This window comes from Grus americana, chromosome 2, assembly GCF_028858705.1.
Source record: "Grus americana isolate bGruAme1 chromosome 2, bGruAme1.mat, whole genome shotgun sequence".
Classification (NCBI taxonomy): Eukaryota; Metazoa; Chordata; class Aves; order Gruiformes; family Gruidae; genus Grus; species Grus americana.
Genome location: NC_072853.1, coordinates 157,828,899 through 157,838,901, shown reverse-complemented (window position 1 = coordinate 157,838,901; position 10,003 = coordinate 157,828,899). Strand labels below are relative to the sequence as shown.

General features: G+C 45.0%; 1 protein-coding gene across 4 annotated transcripts in view; it reads left to right on the top strand.

Moving 5' to 3' along the window:
- Positions 1-4,818: 4,818 nt before the first annotated feature.
- Positions 4,819-10,003, top strand: part of ZMYND11 (zinc finger MYND-type containing 11) — a 109,694-nt gene continuing 104,509 nt past the window's right edge. For 3 of the 4 annotated variants that reach the window (XM_054814202.1, XM_054814203.1, XM_054814201.1), the window contains exon 1: positions 4,819-5,025. The gene's annotated coding sequence lies outside the window, so the exon portion shown is untranslated. The remainder of the gene's footprint in view (positions 5,026-10,003) is intronic. The other variant, XM_054814204.1, reaches the window with a different exon arrangement.

The following is a 10,003-nucleotide window of genomic DNA, read 5'->3' as shown; positions in this document are numbered from 1 at the left end:
CATAGGTATAAATTATTGTAGATATTACACCAAGACTGGACAAACCCGTGTGAGATAAATTTGATGCACACTTGGAAGCAGATGTTAAAACTTTTTTGGATGTTATGTGTTATGGCACCTTCTCTCGTATTGAAAATACAGTAGCCAGATGACACAAATTACAAAACCGGTACAGACTCACTCTGTTGTTTTGAATTAGTTAAAAAACATGAAGCTAAGTTTCCTTTGGCAGACTCTGTGCTGAATCAGGCATACAGTTTTCATGAAGCATAATGCTGGCGTAAACACATGTCATGTCATATGTCATAAACATATGTCAGTTTACTCACAGGTAAACTTTTTAGGATAAACCTCTATTCCCAGTTGTTCATGAAAATGTAAAGAGAGAACACAGTTGAAAAAAAAATGCATTTTGTATCTTAATCTACATTTATACTTGGCAGGCTTTTCTGTCTTTGTTATTACCAGTTACTATACCCACGAGGTATTCACACATGTGAGTACTGGTCACAGAGGGTCAGACCAAAGATCCACATCTCCACTATGTACTGTTTTCAACAAATGCCCCAGAACATCTCTAGAAATTCTGCCTCCCACCTTTTTATTTATACCCTTACTTTCTCAAGCCCCACCAAGTCACAGATTGCCTCATCAGGCTCCTCTGAGCGTTGCGGCTAGCCAGCACTGGACAGCCAGTCCGCATGGCCAGGGACATAGCAAGGAGAAGGAAGCTGAAAAGGGAAGAAGGATCCTGGCTGGGGTCTGCTTCAGTCCTCCTCATGTCAAGCCTGCAAGGACAGCACCTCTGGGTGGCATGCACTCATTCCTCAGACAGCTTTATGGAGCAGCACACATTATTGGGGGTTCTCTGCTCTGTGTCCTCCTTTTGAGCCTGGTATGTTATTTTCAATGTCTGGGGAAAAAAGGAACAGCATAAGCTTCTCCCTAAGACTCTCCCATCCTCCAACTGTTTTCAGCTCAGTGGATTTCCTGAGCCTGTTGTTATTAAGGCTTTGTTCCCTTCCCCCAGCTTCCTAAATTAAATGCATTGATGAGATTTTTACTGCAAAGAAAACTATGTTGCTAAACTTTGTTCTGATGAAAATTTCACACTAATTTTCTGCATTAATATTTCTAATGATCACAACACAGCAGACCTGCCTCTCAGGAAACACATTCAAATTATTTTTGTCTCAGAGAGGCTAGGAGCAGAGCACACAGTAAAATGGGTTGGCAGCAACAGCACGAGACAGCTATCTTACAAAGCCAGAGAAAGACTGGAGCACACAGTGGGTGGGTTTGGTTCAGCCAGGAAGATGGTAGAAAGTCCTGCAGAAGAAGGCTAGGCTCTGCATTTATGTGACTAGCACAAGTCCTACACTGGAGAGGACACAACACTCCCTGCTCTACTAAGGGCAGCATTCAGCTGATGTTTTCAGAATCCCGAGCTTGGTGTGTAGAACCTGACAGCAATGATGTACTCGTTCACCTGTGTATTCGATGGTTGTACCACTGAACCAAGAGAATGGCAAAAGAGCGTGGTAAGAATAAAAGGTCATATCCACACAGGATTGTGTTGATCAGTACTAGAATTAAAAATAAAACCATATTTTGAGAAGGAGGAGTATAATTTAATAGGAAAATGGAGGCATATTTACCAACCTGCATGTTACTCGGCAGTGTCAGTCTTCTCACACACAGTAAGTATAATGAACATAGTAGTCCCCAGACCTTGAGAAACATCCTAACAGCCAGGCACCCGGAGTGTTTGTGCCCCAGCCTCTGACTGCTTTCAGCTCAGGGATTTCCCGAGTCATGGCTTGCGTGTCTCCAACCTGCAAGGGATTTCTTTCCCGTAAACCTGCCTGACAACCCCTTTAATTCACGGCAGTAGATTACATTCTTAGGCAAGATGCCGCTTATTCTGGCAAAACTGTGTTTCTGCTGATGCAGCTTCTTCTCCTGCCCTCCAAGCCCCTTTCCAAGGGAATCAAACAGTACCGGCAAACCTGTTTACACACCAGCGCAGCAACACTGGCAAAGCATATAGCACACACGCAGCCTGATGTATTCCTCTGGTAAGTACTTTCTACTCGAAAGGAAGTAACTTTATCACGTTTTCTTTCTAACATTGCATTAGCGGTACATTTTCTTTCCCCACAACCACGTAAGCAAGCAGATGGCTGCACCCCTCACCGCTACGCCCCGAGCTGCCGGCTGCAGCTCTATAGACCTTTTTGACAAGCAAACTCGTTCCCCAACCGAGCTCCGTGCCCGTCCCGTCCCGGACACCCGGCTCCCCGCTGCCCTTCCCGGGGACCTTCCACGCCAGGGAGGGAGGAAACGCCCGAACGGCCCCGCGGCCTCGCACCGCCCCCGACCCTCGCCCCGGGGAAGCGGGGGCTGGAGACGGCCCCAAGCCCGCTTTTTGTTTTAACAAACATTTCCCCCTGCCTATGAGGAAACCCGCCGCTGCCCGGCGCTGGGGGAGGGTGGGATTTCCTTCCCATTGTCTGCCGGGCTCAGCCCTCCCGGCCGCTGCGCCGGTCTGCGGCGTTAACTGTTTAGCGATCCCAGCTCGTCTGCTGCGTGGAAGTTAATGGCCAGGAGGCATGAAAGGGCTTATATTGGAGAGCAAACTAAATGCAGCTAAAGGCAAGAACCGGGGCTAACCAAAACCGGCTAGCAGGGCTTCAAACCTGTATTTTAATGAGCATTAGAACGTCTTTCCAATATAGATAAAAAGACGTAAAAACGACCAGAAAATGTATTCTTTTTATCCTTCAGTGTGCATCCTGAAGGCTGTATAATGCAAACAGTTACCTAGGGGACCCAGTGAGGATATCAAAATATTTCAAAACAAGGCCCACGAACGCCCATATATAAGCCATATGCCTGTCTTTCTACACTTGATATAATTCACTGCCCACCAGCTCAGACAAGGTAACGTGGCTACAGTTGTAGACACTCCCTACATGTTTGCTTTAGGATACCTTGTTCTTTCCAAAATCAAATATTTGTATCCTGAAACAAATATTTGGAGACGGTCCAGACTAGCCTTTACAAATATGTTAAGTACAGCAAATTGTTGGCAAGCAATAGACTCCAGGTAAAAACCTGTAAGGTAGGCAAACAGGCAAACCTGTAGGCTTCAAGCCTGTATACGCTTCCGCATTGGTGAAACTGTGGCCTAAATATTTATTTGACAGCTCTGTATGGGTCCTGAAGAGATAAAGGGCTAAAACCTTTTTATACCGAAGATAGCTGAACTTCTGCCTTAAGTAAATATTTACATAGGTAAGGAGAAGGCACTGTGGCAGCGTAATAAATCTTTTCGCTAAAGAACCTGAGACTGGAATTAGAGCTTTGTTTTGGAATTATGCCAGATTCCCCCCCCCAGCTGACCCAGTTGTAGGAGGTACCTGGCTGTTTGGGCTGAAGAATTAAAGCTGGTTATGCATGCTCCTAGCTACACTTCTCCTCTCTTTGGTTCTGGATGCAAAAATCGGTGTGCCTTAACCACACCAGCTTGAGCAGAATTGTTAGCTTGACTGCATGCTAGGAACCGTAGAAACAATAAGGACCCAAACATTTTTTTTCTTATATAAATATAGCTCAGATGCAATTTGTATAGAGAAGGTTTTAAAGAAACCTAAGACAGCCGAGCCAGCAATATCCCATGGAAACTTGGCATATATTTCTATCAAACTTCTTTTCAAAATTACATGCCTTAACGAAATCAGAGCCAAACATCACAACTAAATGCTTAACATAAGGTAGCCTTTTTGTAATTATACTGATGGTAAATCCCTTCTTACTTAAAGAACTGCCTGTAAATTTCATTTCCTTTTTATTAATACAAGCAATATAATGCAGTTAATAACTTATAGTACCACTGTTTGGTATCTGCCCAACCCCTCAAGCACCCTTTGAAAGCAGATTACCAGCTCTTTCTTTCCTATCTATTTATTTTAGATAATGTAAAATGTTCTTTCATATTTAAATACATAATAGAAGTAAAGCTCTATCACTGCTACGCAACAAACAGTTATTTGCATTTAATTTTTTAAAAGAGGATATAAGTCCTGATGCAGCAGTCTCAAACAAAATGTGGGTTTAGACACTAGAAATCTTATTTACTAAACACACTGGAGGAACTTTCACTGTTCAGTGTGCAAACTCTGTTAAATCTTTGACTGGCCAGGCACAATGGATGCATCTTTTTCATGATTAGCAGTCCAAAACTATTTCAGTAATACTAATGTCTACTCATATGAAAAAAATTATTTGCATGCATAAATGGTTATAGAACTAAGCTTACAGTGTATGTTATTAAAGTATGTCACAGTTCTGTTCATGATTAATTAATTGTGAAGTATGTTGCTTTTCCATTAAATAATTCCTGAAGTATTTCAGAAACTTTAGGATATATTTGCTTAGAAATTTATTATTAATAATATTATTCTTAAAGTGTGGATCTACAGCTCGCAACGTACAGCCAGCTCTGAGACAGACCACTGATTCTGTATGTTTTCGTTTCTGTTGCTCAAGGTGAGTATCTACTTTTGAAAACATTATCAGGAATTTCTCCAAGTTAGACTTCATGATAGGAGGAATTTGCATGTATCAGGGCCAGATAAGCAGCACATTTTTCCTCTGCAATAAGATAGGCTCCAGACCTAAGAGTATGATAAAATACATATATAATAAATAGTTAAAGATCCGTTTCAAATGTATTATTAAAAAAAAAATAAAAGAAACAAACAGCAACTCCAGGAGACACCACTAGAGTTCTCCTTCTCCCAAATATCCCTAGCACCATCCTAAACCCTGTTTACCCCAGAAACCTGAACTGTGGACAGACAGAAGAGGAGAGAGAGAGAGAAAATTCAGACACAATAAAACTCTGAGGGGAAAAATATGTGGAAGGAGGAGGCAGCAGCGGCCTGGAGAAGGGATTGAAAAGTTTCCCCTGGCTTAACTTCTCCCCCCCTGCAGCAGCAGAAGCAGCGGCAGCAGCACAAGGTGAGAGAGACTTTTAAGTCTGGGGAGGAGGGGTGTGTGTGCGGGAGGGGGGGGATGAATTTACAGCCCTGTGGATATTTCTGTGTCTGCCTCCCTGGCTTTGGGGTGCGAGAGACGCCGTGTCTCATGCTGGGTGGATTTTTTTTTAATATGATGGAGGATTATAAACATGGCGCCTTAAAAAAACTACAAAATCATGTACACAGTGTTCCAAGGAGATGGGGGAGAGGGGACAGGGGAAGGGCTGGGCACCAGAGGAGCGGGCAATCCTGCCCCGCGGGGTGCCATATGGGGAGGGGGGAGCAATTATACTTAATAATAAAATGTGTGGGGCTGCGGGGGGGGGGGGGTGTGCGTGGAAGGCGGGATTTTTTTATTATTATTATTATTTCATTTTTCGGAGTGGAAAGGATTATCTGGCAGCCCGCTTGGAAATCGAGGAGGAGAAGGGGACGGCGGCGGAGCGCGTGTGATTATTAACGGCGATTATTTTTGTCCCCACACCTTCCCCGGTCGGATTTCGGCTGGGAGGCGGCGGCGGGTCCCCCGCGCCCCCGTGCCGAGTTGCAGTCAGCCCGGGGTCGGGGCGGGAGGAGGTGGGGTGGGGAGCGGGGCGCACAAGAGAATCGGTGCCTTCAACGCTCCGCGCGGGCCTGCAGGGAGCGGGGGAGCCGGGGACTCGCGTGAGAGGCGAGGCCGAGCGGGGTGTGGCGCAGCCCGGCCTCAGCCCCGCCGCCCCCCCCGCCCCGCTCTTTTCCTTCACGCGGGGCGACCGCTTTGCTCCCCACTTTCCCCCCGCCTTTCCTTTCTCTCGCACACACCCCCGCCTTCCCTTCATTTCCTCGCCGGGGGTGGGGGATGTCTACTTGGAGGACGGGTCTTGGCCCGAGTAATGGCAGCTGTTCGACAGCGCCGAGTCTCCACAGGAGAGAGACCGCGGGCCCCCGCAGGCCGGCCGCGGCGGGAGAGGGGCCATGGCTCCCCATCCCCGCGGGGGGGCAGAGGAAGGGATGGGGAAAGGGGTGAAGTTAGAGCCCCAGCCCTCCTCCTTTCGGGCGGTTGCGGGCGGGCTGCGCCATGGGGGTGGCCTTACTGCCCGGCTTTGCCGAGAGGGCAGGCGGGGGACGGGGGCCCCTGGCTTCCCGGAGCGCCCTGCTGGCGGAGTGCCTCGTCCTCCAGCACGGCCCCGGGGGGCTTCCTTGCCTTCCCCATCTGCTCCGGGGTAGGGCACCGGGGGAGAAATGGGGCCGATTTCTCCACTGTCCTCCTCCGGCTCCCCGCGCTGCGGGCAAGGGGCGTGCGGGAAGCCCGGCTGCCTGCGAGGAGCCCGGCTGCCTGTGGGCCAGGGCCCTCCGCGCCCTCCACAAACGGCTCACTCACTCCCCCCGGCTAGAAAGGGCCCTCCCAGAACCCCACCGGACTCGGCGGTCGAATTTCGGGAGAATACGAACTACTGAGGGGCTTAATTTTCGTGGTTTTGGGGGGTTTTGTGTGTGTGCCGGCCCCAAAACCGTGTCTGCAAATAACTCCCCTTGGTTCACTTTGTGAGGCGTTTTCCCTCTTCCCCTACCTCAGGGGTTGTCCAGAGGCCTGTCTGTCTCCCCTCCTTTCTTTTACAGGGGAAGGATGCAAATGTAGGTGTGGGGTTTCCTATGGTAAAGATGATGGGGAGCTTCGGCGCACTTTCCTGATCTTCCCTGCTTTTCCAAAAACAGCCCCCCCCCCCCCCCCGTAAAATACTGATGTTAAGGACTTGAAAAACTTTGTGTGTCTTTTGGGGCTTACCCTGAAAACAGCAGACTGAGTTTGGGCATTTGTTTTTTGTCTTCTTTGAATGTGGCAAACAGAACTTTACAAAGCCTAGAGCAGAGGTAGCCTGAGAAGAGGAAAAAGGGTGGAAAAACTATTTGGTTCTGGTTGGTTTTATAATTGTGTAATTTGGCATTTTAACGCCCTGGAATCATCTGCCAGAGTCTCTGTATTGCAGGAGTAATACTGTATGTTGTAGTTTTGAGAAGACCTTACTGCAGTGGAAAGGACCAAAGGTAGAAAACACTTTCTTGTCCTAGCGATGCTGATTTTTTTGCACTTTTGTTGCTGTTCTTTGTAGGAAATTGTTTAACTCTTCCAGGGTGATCACTGAGACAGGTGTCGGGAGGGGGGAAGAATGGGAGTAGAAATGCCAGTTTGTGGTTCTGGTTGCAGTCCCTTGGGTTTTTCTAGTCCCTCATCCTTTAGCACGAAGGACCTGGCATATCTCCACATTTTTTAATTTTTTTAAATTTTGTTATCAACCATTCTGAGCGCATTACAGAAAGTCTTTAGGGAAGTAGACTGCTGACTGCTGTTTTGTATAAAAGCGAAAGTACCCACAAAATAATTCCTAGTGTGAATTTTTTAATGCCAGCTTTTCCATGCCTAAACAAACCCTCTCTGCTTTGACCAGATATTTCTGTGGGGAAGGGAACGGTTCATGGGCTAGGTAGTACAACAAAGAGCACTTTATCTTTCTCATGGTGAGTTTGGTTTTAATGAGGGGGGAAAAAAGTTACTGTGTTGATGACTCTTTTTTGATTGTGCTATGGATGGTGTGAAGAAGAAGCATCTGCAACTGATATTTTGTGTCGAGTTCAGCACCACAGGACTGAGTGAGCAAAATGACTCTTCCACTGCATCTCATGAGCTGGACAGTGTGATGGAAATTACCTAGTGATGAAGTCAACTATGTAAGGGGATGTTGGGTGGGGGGGTCTTAAGACTTTGGTGGGCTGTAAGATGCTCTTCTTCCACATGTTAGAGCTTTATAGTACTAATTTAACAGGGAAGTGCCCTCCATACCAGTTAAACTGGTGGTGGGTTTTGGTTGTTGTTTTCTTTTGTTTTGTTTTTATCCAAGCACTTACAGCTATTATTTTTAAATATAAATGTAAAAAGAATTGTGTTTGGTCACCATGAACTAAAATTCTTAGTAGTTTGTCTTAGTCCTTATGTATTGTGAGCCAGAGCAATACTTCTTAACTTTTCAGGAAAAATTGAACACTACAGAAATAACAAGAATTTTGTGACTGTAATTGCTATGCACACAATACGTGACTGCCAGGTCAGGTCGTTTGCTGTAATCTGGTATGGTGTGTCCATACTATCTGTAGGTCATAGGTGGTCTGTATGCAGATAGTGTTCAGGTGTCCTGGGGGTCCCTCCTGCCCTTGTAGTAAAGAGTAGAAGGGATTGTTGAGGAAAATCTTGAGGCTTCTGCAGGGGAAGAGTCTGGATCATGTTTTCAGCCTAACGTCATCTCAAGAGCAAATGAGGTGGTGAAAGTTTGTGAAGTGTGCTTGGCATTTCCACCTTGCACGTAAATACAACCTGCTGGGTGCTGTTAGTGATGTGGTGCTCCTGGAGAAGAAAACAATGTGGATGGACAATGAATTTGCCCTCAAACTCACCTTGAAGCAGCTTACGCTACATCTAGCCTGTTGTACATTTCTATCAGTGAAATGCTGCTTGGGGAACACTGAACTGTGCTAGCTGCAATCTCTGAATTAGGATGAAATACTTAAAAAAGAAATAGAAAAAAGATGACATTTGAAGATGTTTTCTCAGTTCTAGGTATCTAAATCTCTTCATAAATGCCTGCATTGTCTAGTTCATTACACACAATTAGTGAATCAGGAGAAATTTTAGAATTAGGAGACTTGTTTTGGAATTGGTTACCCAACTTCAGTCAACTAAAGTTCACAAATCTTGGACATACCTATAACAAGTTCTCATAGTTACTGCCTTCTAGAGTTTTATAGAGCATTTAGCTCTGGAAGTGTGTAAGGACTTCAGGCAGTGAATCTGTCCAGGATAAAAGTTCTGAGAGAGGGAAAGGGTGGTGATTAAGAGATCTTGAGCAAACTTCTGATTTTCTTCTTAAATTGGTTGAAGTCTTTTTAGCTAGCTCCAGAGTGGCGTGTCAGTAAAATAAGTCTTTTATCCCTATTGTAGGTTGTTACAAATGCTAAGTCAAACTATAAACAAGATTAATCTATCCAAAGTATATGTGGCTCACACCAGGGATGAACTTGGTTCATAAAATGCTGAGTTGTTTAAAATTACTGGCCAGATGTGTACAAGAGTTTACTTTCCTGAATGAGATAAAGTAGATGGTGGGGTTTTTTTTGTGAGTGTTGGATCAGAATTGTTGAAGTAATTCTTTTTCCCCTGTCTATCCAGTAAATATATACATTTCTTTTGAATTCTGACCACTAAGTTTGTTAATTGGGGTGGCTTTCCTTCCACAGAATCCAACTTTCTGTAGCCATTCTTCTTGCACTGATTGTTTAGGAGCTAATGTCTGATCATGTTCTTTATCTGCAGGGTTTTTTTGTGGTGGTTTTTGTTGGGTTTTTTTAGTCTCAGGATGTGATAAACACTCCCATAGTACTTGGAGCGTGGTGCCCTTGGTAGCTGGGCAGTGCAACATATGTCATCTTTTATATAGCTCATACATCTTAGTCTGTCAGTGTTGCTTGTGCTAAATGTTGTGAACAAAGATTGTTCTTGTCAGGTTCTAGATGATTTTTGATCAGTTGAATGTAAATTTAGCTCATAATTGGGTTATTGTTCTAAGGTTTAATCCGCCAGTCGGGAGAATATAGCCTACGAAATAGGTAGTTTATAAAATGAGGTAATGATTCCATTTTGCAGGAATTTCTTAATAAGTTAACTCTTACATTCCTAAAACAAGTTTTCAATTATGTTCATTGCAGTATACAGATGCAAACTCAGCAGTGGTGAAAGAGTGTCTTGTCATCTATACAAAATGCAAAACAAGTATGGAAAACATTTTTCTTGAAATAAAGCTCGAATAAAGCTTGAATAAATTCCTCTTCAAATGGTGGAAAATAACATTTCTCAAAAAACCCCTTCATTCCTGGATGTAGTGAAGGTAACAGGAAGTAGATTGATAGATAGCCGAGTGGCTGTGTACAGT